The following is a 21,702-nucleotide window of genomic DNA, read 5'->3' as shown; positions in this document are numbered from 1 at the left end:
AATACTAAGATAAATTATTTTTATGTGCCACCTTCTCCAACATTTTATTTAAGAGATGTAACATTGAATAATATGTTGACTAACCTCCTTAAATAGTATAATATGTGTATCTTACTCCATACAGTAAGCACATATCTGCAATTTATCTCCCAGTTTTTTTTATAACTATGTCAGATTGTTACGTAATTATTGCGTTATATCCACATGAATTATCAATATGAATTTGTAAAATTGTAGGGCCAAGTCTCTCATGATGCCATAGACATCTATCCTCTATTTCCCACCACATATGTTATTCTAAGGATAATGAATTACATCTCTGTATATGTGTTGTACTTCAGAAAACATATCTCACATAATCCTGAATGGTTAGTGGGATGGATTTTCAACCCTATTCTCTACTGGACTATTTGTCCCCTAAAAAATATTCCATCTTGTGGTCCGTATTTAGACCCGTTCCACTGCTTCCAATCTCATGATCCATTTCGACTCTCTTCTGCGTAGTTCCAGCTCTCTATTACCTCCCCGTGGATTTATTGCACAGTGATCGAAGCCTATAAATTTAAACATTTTACGAGCACCCTGTGCTGTACAAACTTTCATATGAGATGCTATGGGATAGCGTTCATCCCCTTGGTTAATCGCCCTCCAATGTTCTGAAATCCTAACTTTTAATGGCCGAATCGTGCTGCCGATATATAATTTGTCGCAGGCACAAATAAGCATATATACAACAAATTTTGTATTGCAATCTATATGAGATCTTTTTTGGGTTGCCATGCCCACTTACACACTGCGCACGATCCACATTTAAAGAAGCCTAAATTCCGCCTAGTAAGCCAATCCTTTGTAGTTTCATCTGCCAAATAACTGGGACTCAGAATATTATTGAGGGTGTTCCCTCTTCTATATACCACTTCCGGTCTTTTTCCTATGAATTTCTGGAGTATCTCATCTTGGCTTAATAGAGACCAATACTTATTCATAATTTGAATTAGTTTTTGAGAATTTTCAGTATAATCTAAAATAATTCAAATTTGTTGGTCTTTATTTCGTCTCTCATTCTTTCGATGTGCACCTAGATCCAATGTCTGCCTGCGGGGTATATTCCGCACTTTGTGAAGAGATTTACATATAAGTGTCTCAGAATAGCCTCTGGCTATAAATCGTTGTCCCATGTCTCTAATTTGTTCATCAAATTCCTCATTCTTACTGCAGTTTCTCCTGGCTCTTATCATCTCTCCTAATGGTATAGCCTCGATCTGGTGGCGAGGGTGGGCACTCGTAGCGTGCAGCAAAGTATTGCATGTGGTTGGTTTACGATATAGTCTGCTCTCAATTGTATCGTCCTCTATATACAATTCTACATCCAGAAATTCCAAATGAGTTTCACTGTATTTATGCGTAAACTTAAAGTTTGCTTCATTTGCATTAAGATACTCACAAAACTCTTGTAATGTTGACTCATCTCCTGTCCATAACATGAAACAATCATCAATGTACCGTCCCCAGTATAAAATATATGTGTGCCATCTAGCTGCGCCTGGACCCCATAACCATGTTTCTTCTAACCACCAAATAAATAGGTTAGCGTACGAGGGGGAAAATTTAGATCCCATTGCTACTCCCTGTTTTTGCTTAAACCACTCATTCTTGAATAGAAAATAGTTGTTATTCAGTATGAAGTCTATCAAGTTGAGAATCATCTTAGTGTGTTCTAAATATTGTGCTGCTCTTCTATTCAAAAAATGTTCTACCGCTCTTAATCCAAAATCATGTTGTATAGAGGTATATAATGCTACTACATCTAGAGTAACCATGATCATGCCTTGTTCCCACTGTATATCAGATAATATACTAAGTACATGCTTAGTATCTTTAATAAAGGACGGTAGATTACAGACAAATGGTTGTAAAACTATGTCAACGAATTCTGAGAGTCTCTCCGTAGGGCCTCCCATACCCGAAACAATCGGTCTCCCAGGAGGGAAGAGCGACTGTTTATGTATTTTAGGTAGGGTATATATACACGGAAACTTAGGACGGAAAACACGTAAATAGAGAAACTCATTCTCATCCAGTAGCTCTCTTTCCCTATACCTTTTCAACATATCATTGATTTCTCTAGTTAAAGTCATAATAGGGTTACGTGTCACCTTCTCGTAACAATTCGTATCATTTAGTTGCATATATATCTCTTGCTCATAGTCCTTGCGATTCATAACCACTATATTTCCACCTTTATCCGCTCTTTTTATAACTAACTCTTTATCTACTTTAAGAGCTTTCAGTGCAGTGTATTCCCGACCTGTAAGATTTGGTTTTCTTAGGATCCTTTTCCTCTTCACCTCTTTGTTAAGATCAGTCCATACCATTTTGTAAAAAGTTTCTAAGTTGCCTTCCATTTGGGATCTGGGCACCCAGGTGGATCTTTGTTTAAGACAACTAGTAATATGTCTGTTTGAAGCTAGATTTAGATCTTGTAAGACAGTAGCAACTGTAATTGGATATTCTTCATAATCTGTAATTGACATTAATGTCACTGTATCATAGATGTCCTGAACAGATAAATCACCATAAAGCGACTCCACATGTTGGGTTGCATCTTCATCTCTCATTCTTGAATAGAAATATTTCTTTAGTTTCAATTTCCTTATAAATTTATATAAATCTATTTTAGAATTATAGATGTCTCCCTTTGATGATGGACAGAAACCAAGACCCTTATTCAAAATAGATATCATCTCTAGAAATAACTCTTTATTAGACAAATTAATTACATTATTCTCAGCCTCTGTACATAGTCCTATATCTTTTTGTCCCGTGACCTCGTTCTCATTCCTAAGTACATTTCGCTTTTTTCCTCCTCTCTTCCCTCTTCTGGTCTTCCTACTCGATTCCTTTTTTGATTCAATTCCCAATTCCCCTGTTTTATTCTCTTTAATTCTTGTAAAAAACCTGCTCCTTGTGAACTCGATTCCACCTGTGTTTCACTCAATCCTGTATCACTCATATTCGTAGCTGAGCTACTCCTAGATGTAGATGGAGATTCAGTTAAGGTATTGGATTCCCCTGTGGCTAACCCATTTTTTATCAAAGGATCATATTTTCGTGAGAAAGTAAAAACTCTTCCATTTTTATAATCTAATTCATCTCTTCTGAATTTCCTAGCTTTCCTCTGTTTAATCTCATCTTGGAATTTCATAATCACATCATTCAGAATAGTATAATTCTTATCAGTGGCTTCTTTTAGCCCCATTTCCCTTATGTCTTTATCTAATACATCTATCTCCAATTGTAGTTTCCCAACTTTTCTTTCTGCATTCTCTATCAGAATATCCATCAATTTCATTGAATTTGTCTTTAGCTCTTCCTCCCATCTTTTCAATAGATCAATTTCTAAGTCATCATATGTAGGGAATATATGTGAACGTAGGCCCCTTGGTATTCTGTCCAATTTTCTATACTGTTTTAATGTTGTGGCATCCCACCACCTGGACATTTCACTTTTTTCAGTTTTTCCAACCTAATAAACTTGTCTCTAAGTCCTTCTTTAATCCTGTGATTCCCACCGCTCACAGCTTGTCGTACCGTGTTCCCTTTATCAAGATTCCTAAACAATTCTTCCGCTTCTTTCAATCTCTCTTCCATTTTAAGCCTTGAACTATTACTTTTTTAGAGTACAGAGCAGCCCACTCCAATAAAACACATTAAATGAGAGGGTGAATAATGAGTGAAGGGCGCTTCCTACTCTGTTTATGTACTGATATGATCTACTATATCACACGGTGCAAATGACTGGGGTCAAACCCTCAAGAACCCCAGAAAGGACAACTATATGTTGTCTAAATACGAAACAAATTCAATCGCACACGTGACAATAATTCAAAGACAGTCTTAGTTACATTAAAGTATACAAACTCTGTTATGTGTACAGTATATACAAAACAAATCAAAATAATACAATTCAATCATCAATCAAAATTCTGTCCCTAATATCTAGGTTTAGTATAAATCCAACCCAAAATGTATTTTTATCCTGTTCTCAGTTCAAAAATTAGTGTCCATCAGTCCAAATCATGTATCTTCATGTAATTATTTCCAGAGTTACCAATTTACATCCTTATGTGGTTTAGTTCCAGAGTTATCATTTCAGTCCAGCAACCTCCTCTTATATCCCTTTGTCCTCTTTTATCCCTTTGTCCCAGAGTTACCAATTTACATCCTTATGTGGTTTAGTTCCAGAGTTATCTTTTCAGTCCAGCAACCTCCTCTTATATCCCTTTGTCCTCTTTTTGTCCCTTTGTCAACACGTGTTTCATCCATTAAGGGATGTTAGGGGTAGTACCTGGTAGTACCTGGTAGTAGCCAATGGGCTACCTACCTTAGGGTGGTTACACCCACTAAGTGACCACTTCCTGTGGGAAAGGAACAGAGTCATATTCCTAATTAGCTATTCCGGGAGGAAGACCACTTTTGTTTGTGTCAATATATTTTGCGACTGCCCGTCTGAGTCTTGATTTTTCCTTTATACTGGGAGAGGAAATACTTGGTGTATGTTAATGGTATTCCCGATCCCGGGCTTGAGCCTCGATATTTCGTTTTTTTGGTGTATAATATATATATATATATATATATATATATATATATATATATATATATATATACTATATATATGGGTTTTAGTGGGGTGAGAAGGGTGATGTGTAATATGTCTAATGTGGTATATGTGTAGAGTTGGATACAGTAAGGTTAGGTAGAATAGTTTAGTTGTGTGCTAAGGAAGAATAGGCAAGTTAGCATAGGATAGGTTAGGCATAGTTAACGTAGGATTACTTTATTAGGGTAGATTAGACTTAGGTTAGATTTGAACTGTTAAATTAATGTTCATAATAAAGATACTTTAATCACTTTCACACCTGATCCCTTGATAACTATGTGGTAGTTATCATATATGCTTATGCTGAATTGAGCACATTATGTCTGATTCCATGGCAGAACGTATATACATGGATTACTGGTCGGAGTACCAAGGAGTATATACTGTCAAGTTTGCAATGTAGTCACTTAAGGGATCATCCAATGTTTTTGTGCCATGAAAGTTGCTTTGAATGTACACCTAGCCCAACACCAGTATTCACCTACTGTTGTTCTGTGTGTAAGTGTAACCACATGTTCTGTATTGACAAATAGATATGCAATTGTGAGTAATGAAGGATGTGTTGGGTCTCACACTGTTAGCAGGCATTAAAAACTCTCCCTTGCACCAATTTATTATCACATCAGGGATGGTTGCAGCCTAGTATCCATATAAATGTCACTCACTTTGTCAGTCACCTAATTCAGTTGCACTAGTGACTGATTGTTAAATTTAGAACTTTATGCAAGTGACCTTGGGAGAATACTTGTTAGCTCAGATGTACATAAGCTGCTCAGTACTTTTGCCCTTGGCATGTACTGATTTTGTCATGTGACTACTACATACAATTCCAATTTGAGAATATGTTGGGTGTATTGGGACAGTACATCCATCATGGTGTACTCCATCCAGTTAAGAACAGACATACAACAAGCTGGATCCAGTATAAATTATTGTAGTTACATGTGCACATAGGAGCAAGGTGCAAGTGGCAGTCCTTAGAGCAACAACCCCAACATTGTTTCTAAGCTATAGAATATCCAGACATAATACATGGGGGATCCAGTGCATTGAACATGTTGAGGAGAGGAGTGTTTCAGTTGGAAGGAAAGGAACACATTGACAATAGGGAAGATAGGCAACATTGACAGTCCACAAACATGTGAGATCAACAGATGGGACAGGAAATTAAGAACAGTGTCAGTTCTGAGTGTCACTGGCATGGTCATCAGCAATGGGCAAAGAAGAAACTGGCTATTTGGCAACGGAGAAATGCTACAGGGCAGTTTTATATTGGACAGAGGAGAAGTTCACATCTTTCTCCTCTGATGTGTGTGGTGATTCCTGTGAGTGCGGAGTTGTAGGTGCAGACGCAATGGTGGTGCAGCATTTTTCTGTGAGGCAGCACTGCACTGAGATGGGCCTGATAGTTTGCCAGCACAGCAGCAACGTCGCAGTGGTAGGTAATGAAGATGTATGTGTCCTGCTTTGCTCCATGGACTCCAAGTTCTTGTGTATTGCCCCCAGCTGTTTGGTCACCTCACTGGTGCCACTTTGGCAGGACAGTTGTTTGTGCCTCTGCCTCATAACGCCAGTGATGTCAGCCAGGGACTTTTGGAGTCCACAGAGCGTGGGGTAGGTGCCTCGTAGAGCAGACAAGGTGCTCTTTTTTGGACTGAGGCACCTATGGACTGCCTCTATGTTTCCCGCCATGGTATCCATCCCCACCAGCACCACATCTAGCATCTCCCAATGGACTACTACCACATGATGTTAGAGTTTGAGTTGGGGGTCCTTGAAGTCCAGGGAAGGGAGTGGGGTGGCAGGAGGTGTTTGTTCGGTGCTGGATGGATCCTCCGGAGACCCCACAATGCTGTTGGCCCTTCCCACACCCAGAGATGGTGTGTTATAAGATGGTGTTTTAAAAGAGGCCATGAGTTCCCAGAGGGTGTCTTGATCAAGGGTTGGCAGGTTGTCATCCTCAGCCAGATAGTCATCCCAGACAGGCAGCTGCTCAGGAGATATAGGTTCATCCACTGCAATGAGAGAGGGCACTGTTAATGGTGTCCTATGTCACAATCTGATTGCAAATATTTGACTTTCAATGCAACATTGATTCATAGGATGTCTGTTACATGGAGGTATAGAGTTCAAGTTGCATTGAAGTTGCCATTTAGATGGCAGTATCTCTGCACTCTTAATATAACCATTGTATGACATGGCAGACTTTTTGGGTCATTGCACAAATTGCAACACAGTTACGCAGGTCACTAGGCATACTATTCCTAGACGAATAAGAAGAGATCAGGGCCACATCAGCCAGAGTGATTTTCATAATTTTTCATGATGCCTTTAGTGATTGTGTTTTAACATGTTGACACCACTACTTTACAGATAGCATCTGATCCCCAGGATGCCTGCATTCTCTGTGGCCATTATTCAGCCCACTGCTCCTGTGCAGGTGATGTGGCTTTGGTCATTCATGTGTAATCTGCCACCTAGGTTTCAACCAGTACACTATGGCACTCCTGTGCTGTCTACCATGCACATTGTGCATTTATGTTGGCAACGGTTGATTGTGTAACACTTATCCTGCACAACTCTACACACCACAAAAACTTGATAGACTGATAGAATGTGTGAGGGCACGTGCTTACCATATATTTCCTATCTGTCTCCTCATGTGAAATGATTGGACATACTTTTGGCTCCATCATTGTGGACAGTGGGTGTTGTGTACCATATCTGAGGCTATTGTCACTGTCACACTAATTAGGTTGCTAGCACTGACACTCACCCCAGTTGATAATTGGCAGATTTGGGTGTCTACATTGTGTGACACATCCTCAATGCCACTCTCCATTTAAGCCCAGGGACGTAATTTACTGCAACACAGTGATTTAATCCAGATCATAATTTCACCTTCATGTGCCTCCAACACTATCAATATGTTTGACCATGTCCAATGTAGAAACATGACTGACTGCTATTGAGGGCTATGAATCAAGGTGTACCCCACATGGTAGTAGTGCTTGAATTGGTGACATGTATATACCAATGTTTGCCACATTGTTGGACACATACACCTCAGTCTTCAACCATTGCTGCCTCCTGCCCTTTGTGGTGGTAGACTAGATTTTCTGTCCCTTGACAGATCCCTCTTTCACGTCTTGGCAACTGAGACATATGTGGCATGGTGAGACACATTCCCTTCAGATTCCCTCCTACCACATCTTCACCCAGGACTACATCACATGTAGTATGTTGTACCCCAATGGGCTCTTCTCTGCCATTCCTTTCCAGTTGCAATACAAGTGTGACACTGTCAGACACAACAATGCATTTGTATAGGTCTGGCTACCTTGCAGTACACATATCCATTAAGATCTCCTTACTAGCAATGTCTCCCCATTCAGACACAGTGGCAGTTCAACCTACTTAGTCAGAACTTACAATGCATTGCACACCAATGGGCCCACCAGGGTGACACAGAAGCTTTGTTTTCAACAGGCATGGCTCTCTGATGTGCATCACTTGCATTAACCTTGACGCAATCAGATTTTGTACATGGCATGAGGTCTGGTAGTCCCTACCAAGGCAAATGACACCTGTGTGGTCTCACCACACTCGTCAGCACAGCTGTGTCCTGCATATTGTCATGACAGTTAACGTACATGTGGCTCTTGGTGTGTTTCTATGTGCTGATACTTCACATACTGCACACCTGACCCCCTTCTCAGGTGACCTGTTTCTCCTTTGACAAGCACATGCCCTTGGTTTCCATTACAGTGCATATTCATGTTCATGGGCCCATGTAAGACACATAGGCCTCATGGTACAAGGTGGGCTGCATTGTTCCTATCAGGTTGTATGGGGTTCAGGTGTTCATGCATGATGTGTTCCTCCAGTACATGGGGCATACGTTCATGCAGGTCCCACCTCATGTACACCACTTTTTGTGACACACTGGCAGAGCAAGCTGCAGACCCATTTCTGCAAAGCCACAAAAGGAAGTTTGCATGGGTTTTTCTAGCCTTGTAGGTATGGAGTAAGGCAAGGCAGCGCAAGTCGCTACATAGCCTGGCATTGCAGCAGTGGGCTTTACCATGAGCATTGCCTTGGGTTGAAAATGCAAAACCCATGTGTTTTGTTGCATTCCCTGATTTACAAGGTTCTGTGAACTGGAGAATGTGACAAATTATTGCACCTCCCCAGGGCAGCATTAACAACATGTGATATATTTTATTTATCTTGTTTTTCCTTTCTCTATGTGTGCTGCATTCTGCATCACAGAAGAGTGAAAAATAGGTATCAAGAAAACCTTTGTATTTCCAAAATGGGCACAATATAAGGTGTTGAAAAGCAGTGATTATTTGTACATCTCTGAATTCTGGGGACCCCATACTAGCATGTGAATTACAGGGCATTTCTCAAATAGATGTATTTTTTATAAACCGTCTTACATTTGGAATAAAATGTGTTCCCCCAAGTCTCCCGATAAAAATGGTACCTCACTTGTGTGGTTAGGCCTAATGCCTATGACAGGAAATGCAACATGAACACATTTTCCCTATGAAAAGTGACATGTTTTTAGGAAAGTGCCTAGCTGTGGATTTTGGCCTCTAGCTCAGCCGGAACCTAGGGAAACCTGCAAAACCTGTGCATTTTTTAAAACTAGACACCAAGGGGAATCCAAAATGGGGTGACTTGTGGGGCTCTCACCAACTTCCATTACCCAGAATCCTTTGCAAACCTCAAAAGTTGGCAAAAAAACAGTTTTTCCTCAAATTTAGGTGACAGAAAGTTCTGGAATCTGAGAGGAGCCACAAATTCCCTCCTACTGAGCATTTCCAAAAGTCTCCTGATAAAAATGGTACCTCACTTGTGTGGGTAGGCCTAGTGCCCGGGATAGGAAATGCCCCAAAACACAACATGGACACATCATGTTTTCACAAAGAAATCAGAGCGGTTTTTTGCAAAGTGTCTAGCTGTGGATTTTGGCCTTTAGCTCAGCGGGCAACTAGGAAAACCTACCAAACCTGTGCATTTTTTTAAACTAGACACAAAGGGGAATCCAAGATGACTTGTGGGGCTGTCACCAAGTTCTGTTACCCAGAATCCTTTGCAAACCTCAAGACTTGACAAAAAAAACACCTTTTCCTCATATTTTGGTGACAGAAAGTTCTGGAATCTGAGAGGAGCCACACATTTCCTCCTACCTAGCATTCCCCCAAGTCTCCCGATAAAAATTGTACCTCACCTGTGTGGGTAGGCCTAGTGCCTGCAACAGGAAATGCCCCAAAACACAACATGAACACATCACATTTTCCCAAAGAAATCAGAGTTGTTTTTTGCAAAGTGTCTAGATGTGGATTTTGGCCTCTAGCTCAGCCGGCACCAAGGGAAACCTACCAAACCTGTGCATTTCCGAAAAATTGACACCAGGGGAATCCAAGATGACTTGTGGGACTCTCACCAAGTTCTGTTTCCCAGAATCCTTTGTAAACATCAAAATGTGGCAAAAAAACACTTTTTCCATACATTTTGATGACAGAAAGTTCTGGAATCTGGGAGGAGCCACAAATCCACCCAGCGTTCCCCCAAGTCTCCCAATAAAAATTATACCTTACTTGTGTGGGTGGCCCAGGTACCTGCAACAGAAAAAGTTGTCTTTTATACATCTTTAGGCTGACTCTGCTTTGGTGACCCACACAAGTGAGGTATCATTTTACTTGGGAAACTGAGGGGAACGCTGGGTGGTAGGAAATTTGTGCCGGAACGGTGATCCTACAATGAAAAGTTTACCAATCCCCCAAACACAGGTAGTTTTGTAATAGATCATTTTGATGTGTCCATGTACTTCTGTGATGTTCCAAACACTAAAATTGTGAAAAGAAACACAGGTTATGTTAAAAAGACCCCTCACCCACCAACCAAGTTGGTGGCATACTTCATCATCAGGGTTCCACCCGAGACACCTGGCGTGTCCCTGGTGTGCTGCGGCGCCTAATTACAGCCGAGCAGGTTTTGTCATTTTTACCACACATACTGGTTCAAGGGTGAGTGATGGTTCAGTGGATCAAATTTTATTAACAAAAATGAAATGCTCTGTTAATAACAGAAAGGCCAAAAAACTGAACCATTGACTCACAGCTCGTGAGCTGTAAAGCCGTGACAAGGCACCAACCGCTTTACAGTCCATTCACACACCTTTCATACATGACATGCACAAGACCATTCACGCCGCCAGCCAAGGGCCCAGCACATTACAACACTCGCATCGACAGACAGCGCCACTAAAAAAAAGGCCCATCACTTTCATACGTCCACATGCCTGATACAGCAATCACACCAGCTGATGGGAGTGTGTGGACTGGTGTTTGGCTGGCACCGCCAGCCAAGCGCCACTCCACGCACACCGCCAGCCAAGCGCCACTCCATGCACACCGCCATCACTTTGTTTTTGTTTTTAAAAAACAAAGAAACCACTAACTAATTATAAGTACAAAACTACAAACACACAAGGTCTAAATTAATACATGACAGTAATGCCAACAGTGAAACTGACCATATGAAAATATAAAATAGCAGTTTACGCTCACTGTAGTTCCCATTAATTCTTCTGTGTGTGGTAACTCCTGCCACACACAGCTCAGGCTTTGAAGGACAGTCCGGGCAGTACATCCGGCTTTCCCTCCGGATACCTTTTCGGGCACAAACTCTACATTTCTTAGCGGGAAAGTCTTTTTTGGGAGTGGGAGGAATCTGATCAGGAAAGTGGCGATCTTTCAATCTAGCCACATCCTCCACCACTGCTACTCTAGGAACTCTTGCATGATCCACCATACCAAGGCTCTCTATCACTGACTCCTGAAATTTAACAAATTTCATCCTTGACTCAGAGGAACAATCCTTAAACACAATAAAAGCATTAAAAGTTGCTAAATTGAACAAATGAATTGCCAACTTATTATACCACATGTAAGACTTACGAACAGCAGTGTAGGGTTTCAACCTCTGATCTACTCTATCAACACCACCCATGTGCTTATTGTAATTTAAAATGCACACAGGTTTGCACATTTCAGCAACTTGACCCCAAACAGCCATAGGTGAAGTACTCTCATCATGGATTGTAGTGAGCATGTACACATCCCTCCTGTCTACAAATTTCAGACTTAGCAGCTCATCATTCTGCAAGGCACTGCACTGTCCACTCTCAAGTTTTTTACAGACAAGCTCCCTTGGATAGCCTTTCCGGTTTGAGCGGATTGTGCCACAAGCAACAGTGTCCACTCTGAACAACTCCTTGAACAACTGAACTTGAGTGTAGAAGTTATCTGCATTCAAATGGTGACCTTTGTTAAACAGTGGTCTACCAAGTTCCCACACAATGTTCTTGCTAACTCTAAAAGTGGGCAGATGACCTGGGGTGTCAATATTGGAATTCTTACCAGTCTAGACCCCGAAATTATAAACATATCCTGTACTACTTTCAGGCAGCATATACAATTTAATTCCATACCGTGCAAATGACCCGTGAACAGGACCAAAGACTCGTGCACACTTGGGGCCAGATGTAGCAAAACGCCAATTTGCGACTTGCAAATTGCGAATCCCTGCGACTCGCAATTTGCAACTCGCAAATTGGTATGCAGTACGGTGTCTCAGACACCGACTGCGACTCGCTATGGGGTCGCAATGACCCACCTCATTAATATTCATGAGGTGGGTCACTAATTGCGGCCCCATAGCGAGTCTAGGCACTCGCAAACTTGAAGGCCTGCTGTCGTCAGCAGACCTCCATGTTCGTGACTGCTTTAAATAAAGCATGTTTTTTTTTTTTAAGTGTAGCCCGTTTTCCTTAAAGGAAAACGAGCTGCACTTAAAAAAAAAAAAAAAACCTTTAGTTTCGGTATTTTTTCAGGGCAGGGAGTGGTCCCTTGGACTACTCCCTGCCCTGAAAAAATATTTGTGGGTCCATTCACAAAGTGGACCCCTTCCAATTTGCGAGTGGGTTACCATCCACTTCAAGTGGATGGTAACTGCGACTCCATTTGCGACCGCATATGCGGTCGCAAATGGAATTGCATTCCACTCCGAATCGCAAATAGGAAGGGAACACCCCTTCCTATTTGCGATTCTGAAATGCATATTGCGAGTCGGTCCCGACTCGCAATATGCATTTCTGAATAGCAAAGAGGCTTTTGCGCCTCGCAAACGGCGATTTTCGCCGTTTGCGAGGCGCAAACCCTTTGCTAAATCTGGCCCTTGTTTCTTTGCCTGGCACATAGGCCTCTGAAAACTGATCTACAAAACGATCAAGGACAGGCCTAACCCAAAAAAGACAGTCACAACCGGGGTGATCTCGTGGCAAGGCTAAAGAATTGTCAACAAAATGTAGCATCCAAAGAAGAAACAAATACCGATTACGAGTCATTGTTGCAGGAAATATAGCCATTGCCATCAAGGGACTAGTAGACCAATAAGAAGCCAGTGAGAGCTTCCTTATCAACCCCATCAAAAAAGTAAAACTCAAGAACTTTTTCATCTCTTCCTAATTTGTGGGAATCCAATGGGTAGCTCTAGACTGAGACCTAAGTCTGGAAGTGTTGTCCCTCAAATACTGCTCCGCATACAAATTAGACTGCTCAACGATCTCTTCCAAAAATACATCATCCATAAACAACTTGACAGGCAAAAAGTTTTCTGTATTTACTCTACACCCTGGGAGACTAGTAAAGGCAGGCAACTGTGGCTGCTCCATGTTTGGGACAACCCAGGTGTCAGGTCTTCCAATGGAAGCCTTTCAGCCGCTGGCTGCTGCACCATTGGCACATCGATGTCCTCCTCAAAAACCGGCCCTTCATCTTCCTCATCAGAAGACTCCTCTTGAATAGACATCTCACTGCCAGAATCTCTCTCTTCCTCCTCTGCTTCAGATGCAGAGTCCGTCTCAGATTCATGGTCAGAAGACGACTCAAAAAGCATGCCAACAACCTACTGAGTGGTCACTCTGCGGCTAGCCATGATCCTTCCTAAGAAGTTTAACGTGACAAATGCGTCAACAACAACCAGCACTGTCTAAAATAAGTAATAAACAAACTGTAGCTTTATTACAAAGAGTTATGTTCTCAAAAACTAAACCACTCACTTGCCTGAAAAAGCTAGACTCACCAGCAACTAATCTGCACAAACACAGCAATCACCAATGATATCCCACTAAAAAGAAAGAAGAAAAGCATATTAGGCATAAGACAACACAAATGTCATTGTGCACAAATCTAAGGACAATTTCACACGCAATCCTGCATTTAGTACACCACCTACAAACATGTCATTCATGCAGGGCAACAATACTCCTTTGGGGTGAATTTACTTACCTAAAACATGCAACTACGCAAACCGCAGGTCAACCACTGCCAAAACGAGCCACAACAAAAGAAGCAAAAGCTTTGAACTAGAACAAAAAAGAGAAATTAACTGTTATAATCACAAATGCAAATACTTTGCCAGTTGAGAAACACCTGCCACCAAACAGTTAAAAATGTACACTGGTGTCTAGTGGTCTCTGGGGCTAGGCTGATCAGCCCCCAGCTGCCCAAAAGTGTTTTACCCCCTTTGGGGGGTGACCCTTGCCCAAGGGGCCACCCCCCACAAAAAAACAAAACAAACAGCAACACATCCCTGGTGCCATCGTGGCTTCTACCCCTCCTGGGGGCAGATCGGCTGAAAAATAACGAGCGGATCTGCCCCCAGGGGGAGCAGGAACGGTGTAGAAGATTATGCCCCCTTGGGGAAGCGGTCTTTGCCCAAGGGGCTGCCCCGCACAAAAAACTCACACACACAAGAATACAAACATAATTCCTGGTGCCTATTGGGCATTCCTGCTGCCCAATCACATCACGATCGGTCAGCAGGAATGCTAAAAGAGGCATCGAGGGAAAAGCAAACCCTTTCCCTTTCCCCAATGCCTCTTTTGAAGCAATCCCCCCCCGGCCGGAGGAGAAACTTACCTCCTCTTCTCACGACGCGCTGGAAGCAAATGGCTTCCAGCACGTCGGGTTGCCTCTAACTATGTCAGCGCACTGATGTCATTAGATGGGGTGGGGGTCAGGAGAGGAAGGGGGAGTGATTCCCCTTACAGTCCTGCCGAGGAGCGGGGTAGGAGGGAGGCCCTAGGAGGGAGCGTCAGAGCTTCACCTGAGGGCCGGGTGCAGGATGTAACGGTTATGTCCTGGGCACCCGAGCGGTGCTGCCCACGACGTAACAGTTACGTCCTAGGAATCCAAGGGGTTAAGGAGTCTTGTGATCCATCTTCGGTCCTAAGTCTACCAATGATGAGCATCGAGGACTCATTGAGTAATAACGATCTTAATGTTGAACCTATGCTATCCTCATCCCATAGGCTCTTTTCCTTATTCGAGATTGAAGGGCAGCATGAAGCTGAAAGGAATTGGGAGGTTGAGGCAGGGTCCCTTAAAGGGGACCATGCTGACTATGGAATTGAGAGTGAGGTGTTTAATGAGCAGTGCTCAGCAACAGGAAATGAAATTCTGGATGGAGCTGGGAAAAACTCCACTCTAAAAGTAAATTTTACAGAGTCTCCTTGGTCTCAGTGTTAGATATAATGTTGATAGGCATAGCAAAGGTTGTTGGTGGTATCGGTAATGAGCCACATCATTTTGTAAGCACAGAGAGACCAATTCCAGGAAATTGTAGGGGAATTAAAATATAAAGACACTCATGCAAACTATGGTCATTACTATGCAGACGAAAGTTGGGATGGTTGCTCCCAGTTCGGCTGGGACTCAGAGTGTCTATGTTTCCAGGTAGCCAATGCTTGTGAAGAAGTGAAGAAGTTGTGGGAGCCCACTAATTACAGGCAGTATATACCTAAGACAAAAAGAATAAGGACAGGGAAGGGAGTAACAACATAAACAGTGAAAATAAAGTTACTCAGTCAAGGGGATGGGAATAATATTGAAATAAAAGAGCAAAAAAGTGATAAAAATTAAATGATCCTGAGGGAAACTAAAAGGATGAGGAAACTAGATAGGGAAGTCTCGTTGAGATCTAAATGAAAGGAATACCCAATGCCAAGGCCTGGGATCTACAGTGAATTATAACTGAGGAGACACCAAGAAGGCTATTCCAAAGCAGAGGATTCAGAAATGGGATAATGGAAAGGTGGTAATGGAAAGCAAAGACAGTATGAGCAGAAGTGTGTGTGATGTGACAACCACTTCTAATGGAGATGGAGCGGGAAGTGTTTTTTGCTCTATATGGAACTGGCACAAAATGGGAAAAAAGGAACACAAACCAGGAAGTTAACTCCTCTAAATCGATCCCAACTACTGTTTGCATTTACTAAGTGTCCCAGTCTGAAAGAATTAGGGACCAAGGACCTTAGAAAGGGGGGCTTCACAAAATATAGCAAAAGGAAAGAAGTGACTAAAGTCTTGTTGTAGTCAGGGCTGGTAAAGTCACTGATCTTAAATGCTGAACATGAGGGACAAAAGAAAGAGATTAGGGTTGTCCTGAGATCCAAAACATCGGAGGCTGCTAGACTTAGCATCCTTGGTTTGGTCTCCTCTAACTTTTTGCCTCTGATTCCCAGGTTGTTGATGTGTGCTGGACTCTGTTTTTCTGTTTTTGATACTCTGGGCACTTTACCACTGCTAACCAGTGCTAAAATGAAAGTGCTCCTATGTTTAATGTGTGAGTAAATTGACTTATCTGTGATTGTCATATCTGATTTACTAGTAAGTCCCTAGTAAAGTACACGAGAGGTGCCCAGGGCCTGTAAATCAAATGCTACTAGTGGGCTTGCAGCACTGGTCGTGCCACCCACATAGGTAGATCTGTAAACATGGCACAGACCTTCCACTGCAGTGTCTGTGTATGCAGGTTTAAATTGTCATTTCATCCTGGCAAGTGTACCCACTTGCCAGGCCTAACCCCTTCCTTTTTAAACTTGTAAGGCACCCCTAAGTTAGTCCCATGGGCAGGGTGCAGTGTATGTTAAAGATGGGACATGTACTGATGTGTGTTAAATGTCCTAACAGTGAAATACTGCTAAATTCAGTCTTCAATTTACAAGGCCTATCTTTCTCATAGGTTAACATGGGGCCTGGCTTTAAATAACTTTAAAGTGCATATTCGCTTGGGGAGCAGATAGAAATATGGAGTTTAGGGTCTCTGAACTCACACTTGAAAATGCATATTTTAGTGAAGTTGTTTTTTAGACTGCAAGTTTGAAAATGCCACATTTAGAACGTAGGCATTTTCATGCCTAAACCATTCTGTGACTCTGCTTGTTTGTGGATTGCCTGTCTGAGACATTTTGAAAGTTGGGCTGTTTGTGAATCTCCTCTAGACAGTGACACAAAGGGAGCTAGGGTGCAGCCTGCATATCCTGATGAGCCAACTGGGCTGGAGGGTAAGTACCTTGGGGGTAAATGCTCTGTTCAATTTATGATTTCGGCATGGCAAGATAAAGATTTGTTCCCTTTTTTGGACTTGTTGCCCAACTTAAGACTGAGACAGGAAGTATTAAGAATTATAGTGGGACATCCCTGGTCCGGAAATAAAGAGATAAAAAGGATATGATGTATGCAGCTGGCAGATGAACCTGCAGCTTGAGGACTAACTGCAACATTTTGCACATTATAATAGATTGCCTAATAGCTTTGCACCTCCAGAGCAATATTCTACACCCTATTTCATAGAATATGGTAATAGGTATCGAGCAGAAGTCATAGCACTCTTAACTGATGTGTTTTGTGGGTATTGCATGCGCTGTCAGAAGATTTTGGTCGCAGTGAACAAGTTTTTTAGGGGCACCTGAAAGTGCCTCTTTGTTGTGTACCTGGTTTTTAACCTGTGTTTTTTTTCGACCTTTTAGTTTTGATACGACTGCTGAGGCATAAACAGGAGGTTGTAAAGTCAGCAGGTTTTAATAGGGAGGATACAAGTTTTATTGGTGGTCATTTATTACATGTAATTGATGGGATGTATTTTAAGTAGAGGGTTTTATATTTTTTAATCATGCTTTTTAAAGGCTTGTGGCCTGACTAAACATTTAGGGGCATATTTATACTCTGTTTGCGCCGGAATTGCATCGTTTTTTTTGACGCAATTCCGACGCAAAACTAACTCCATATTTATACTTTGGCGTTAGACGCGTCTAGCGCCAAAGTCCATGGAGTTTGCGTCATTTTTTAGCGTGGACACCTACTTTGCGTTAATTTACTGTGTGTTTGAATTACCCTGACTAGAACTGGGGTTCCTACTTGGACAGGGTGCACTCCTCTGCCAAAAAGAACCTCACTTTCTAACAGCTAGCTTCTCACTTGTTTCTTTATTGTCTCCTCATTGCGTCTTGACTGTCTTCTCATCTCTACTTTGATAGTCACATCAACATCGCTTCATTAGTTAGACCCTCCTGTGGCTACATTGAAATCATTTTTTATATTTTGTGGTGGCCAAAAATGAGATTGCATAAATATGCCAGTCATCCCTCTCCTAATGCAAGTAGACTTCATGCAAGTGAGGAAAAGCTTCTTCCTCCCATCCATACCCAACATGCCCTGCAGCACCCATCGCACATGGAAGACTTGTTGCACCTCCCAATATAGAGATGTGTTCACAGATATTATTTTGTTCTGAATAAAAATAGAATCATTGTAGAGTTTGTGTGTGATGCCCATATGAATGATAGGACATGATTAACTGCAAAAAGCTTAACTGGAATAATTCAACAATCAGAATATATACAGTGACACTATACAAAGAAATGCATTAAACAAATAAACATAGGTTAAATAAATTAGAATCTTATTTCTACTTGATCAAGGAGAAATACATTTCCTCTGCCTACTGCATGAGCAGATATTAATAGTTTCACTTCAGCCATCTGCAAGCAGAGCTTTGAGCGCTCAGCTGACTGTATAAAAAGGTTCCATTTAAAATTGTCATAATAATGGTATTAATATGAGAGGGGTACTGCTACTAACTTCATAAATCCACTCTGGTTAGTAAAATACAGCTCAGAGAATCTCTGCTTGCTCAGATGCCACAGCTGTAACAGCAACGCCCTGTTCAGACAAAACATATGACCACAGCCAGATTCCAAGTTCTCTAATCACACCCCTATTATTCCAAGACCACATGTTCTCCCTTCATGCCCGATACCTCACTATGCACACCACATTCTTCTCCCACAACACTCTACTCTGCCCTTTAAAAAAACTCTCATTTTACTAGTGGTGTAATAAGCGTGTTATGGACCCTAATGCAGAAAATAAAATGGGCCCCACTACCTCCAAGTTAGGGAGTAAAAAAATATTCGTAACTGGTAGGTAGCAGGCTCCTCAGACCCTCAAACCTGGTGTCACTTCCAATGCTGCAAAAATCAGCATCAGTAGTAGAGTGAGGCTACAGCCTTTTAAATCTTGCACATACTTCAACTGTCTCCTGATAGCCTTAATGTCACTACTGCACGCTTATTCAGTGAACAAATACACATCTTCCAGCAGAAATAAAAACATCACAAAACTTCCCAATGGCTTCACACGGGAATTGAGCAAATCAAGATCATTTCTCAGGATCTGGTTAAGGAAACTGGGTAAGTCTCGCAAGTGACTCCTTTACCAGAGCCCACTTTCAGACAATTAGCTCCAACACAGGACATATAGCTCTGCAGAGAGATTGCAAAAAACTAAATCATATCTGTTCGAACATATGCTCTGACCTAATGGATCATCACCATTCGACAAATGCACAGATCAACTTATATTTGCAGATCATAGATATATCTAGTCCTTAAAATGAGCTCGACAAGGTTATTTTAAGTGTGAAAAACCTTTGATGCCTATATCTACAGAGTTGTTGGAATTTCCCAAAGGCATTTAAGTTTCATGTCTCCATAACACGCATAATTTGCTATATGATAATTGTGTACAAATATAGCAAAATCATGAGCAATTAAATGGAATTTTGTGAGAAGCGTAATCTAGTATTCAGCTCTATTTTCTTAGAGCGAAATGAACGCTCACATCCAAAACAGACCTGAGGATACATTTTGCACTAAGAAAATAGTGCTAAATGAAACAGAACACAAACAGAAGCCAGGAGCTGCTCACTTAATTTGGTGTTCATGTGCTTCTACAGTACGATGCTTCTACCAAGTTATAAATATGAAACAGGTGTAATTTTAGGTAATTTTGTGGCAAAGAGCAACTCAAAATTACCAAAATTACTCCAGCTTCATTACACTTTTGCCTAAGCCGAGTCCTGTCCTAATTCTTCCAGAGATAGGAGAATCTGCAAATACTTTAAGCAGTATCTGGATTTATTTTGACTCTATTTCACTGTTAATTTGGATACATCTGCAAATGCCTTTCACCCGGATTAAGCATCAATCACCTGCTAGGGCATTACTCTCACATGCAGGTAGGCTTATTGGCAAATAGCATATTGTAACAAGTGTTGGTGGTGTTTGTGTCTTCAGAGAATCAATGTATGATCTGGGAGTAATCAGTGTGTGAGATTAAGTTAAGTCCCTGAGTATTAGGAGAAAATCATGTACAAGTAAAACAGTACAGCTGAGTGTGGCTGAGTGAAGATAATCGTGGACATTTGCTGATGAGTATCTTGGGTGCATAGGAAATATAATGAGCTTGAGATGTTGCATATTTCCAATTGTAATGTTAGCTATCCCCTTCTAAGATAACTACCAATGTCTACTGTTTTGTCCTTACCCATCCCTGCAGTGTAGCACTGTGTTGAGCTACATAAATGTGTGACCAATATGACCCGTAGGCAACGTATTTTGTTAAAATAGAATGCAAGACAGTACAGCAAGGCAGATTGGTATGTTTTAGTGTATGGAAGGCATAATGCAGAAAAATATTTAAAACTGAAAAAGTTTGTTACTTGGACACTGCGGTGGTGTTAACTGATGGTTAGAGGGAATGCTGGCACTCTGGTGAAATGGTGCAATGGTCTCAGCAGTGGTTTAAAGAACCAAATGGAACATTAGAGTAGGCACAGACCAGAATGACAATATCAAATGTACAATGAGCCCTTTACCAGCATTCACTCTTTCATACAGGGCAGGCCAGCAAGTTGCCAAGCTGCGTGGTTGTGTGTCATAAAAAAATTGTTACTCAGGTAATGCAAACAATGTCAAGATATTGCCATGTGAAAGGATGCAATATTCAAACATGGGCTCATCCACTCCTAATAATGTGTTCTTTATATCCATGAGTACTTTAAATTTTAAAAATTCTGTCAGAATGTCAGCAAAATCCCCTACAACTACATCTATCATGGATCATTATTGATATATTCCTATCTCCTTCCACAGGGACAGACAATACGCCCTGCAGAGCAACGGGTCTATGATGACAAACCTGTTGAGGACACCCTGCTGCCCCCCATGGATTGACACCTTTCAACAACTCCTTGACTCCATAGATTCACCTTCTCTAATATTGTAAGTGAGAATGACTTTGCAGGGTCTCCAGAGGAACCACCATTCACACACCTGGCCCCATCTGGCTGAGCATCCCAGCTAAGGACTCCGAGAACAACCCCTGACTTGAATTTCAATGGTGACTGGTAGAATTCCAGCACTGAGTGAATGATGAGGTGCAGGCAGGAATAGACACCATAGCGGACACCCTAGAATGAGTGCCTACATGTTTGAGTCCTTATAAGGGTATGGTCCAAACATTTTGGATGCTTTTTGCTGAATGGACTACATATCCCATGCTGGAAGTGTAATGTCATAACCCACTTCTTTGCAACTCAAGAAGAGTCTCTTGCATGTGCTGTCTTTGGAAATTCTCCTACAAAGAGTACATCCACTGCAATGGCCAAACGAGGAATATGTTGTCTCCAAGTGGAAAGTCAGAATGTGACAACAAGCTACACTTACTTGAATGACACACAGTGAGAAACTCTTTCTTAACAAACTCTTACCTTCTATAAATGGGATGTGTGAGGCATGAAAGGGCATAACTCTGTTCCACCCATCCGTATAAGTCTTGCTCAGT

The sequence above is a fragment of the Pleurodeles waltl genome, chromosome 1_2 (assembly GCF_031143425.1).
Source record: "Pleurodeles waltl isolate 20211129_DDA chromosome 1_2, aPleWal1.hap1.20221129, whole genome shotgun sequence".
Classification (NCBI taxonomy): Eukaryota; Metazoa; Chordata; class Amphibia; order Caudata; family Salamandridae; genus Pleurodeles; species Pleurodeles waltl.
The sequence above is the reverse complement of the archived record's forward strand: the minus strand, read 5'-3'. Positions refer to the sequence as shown.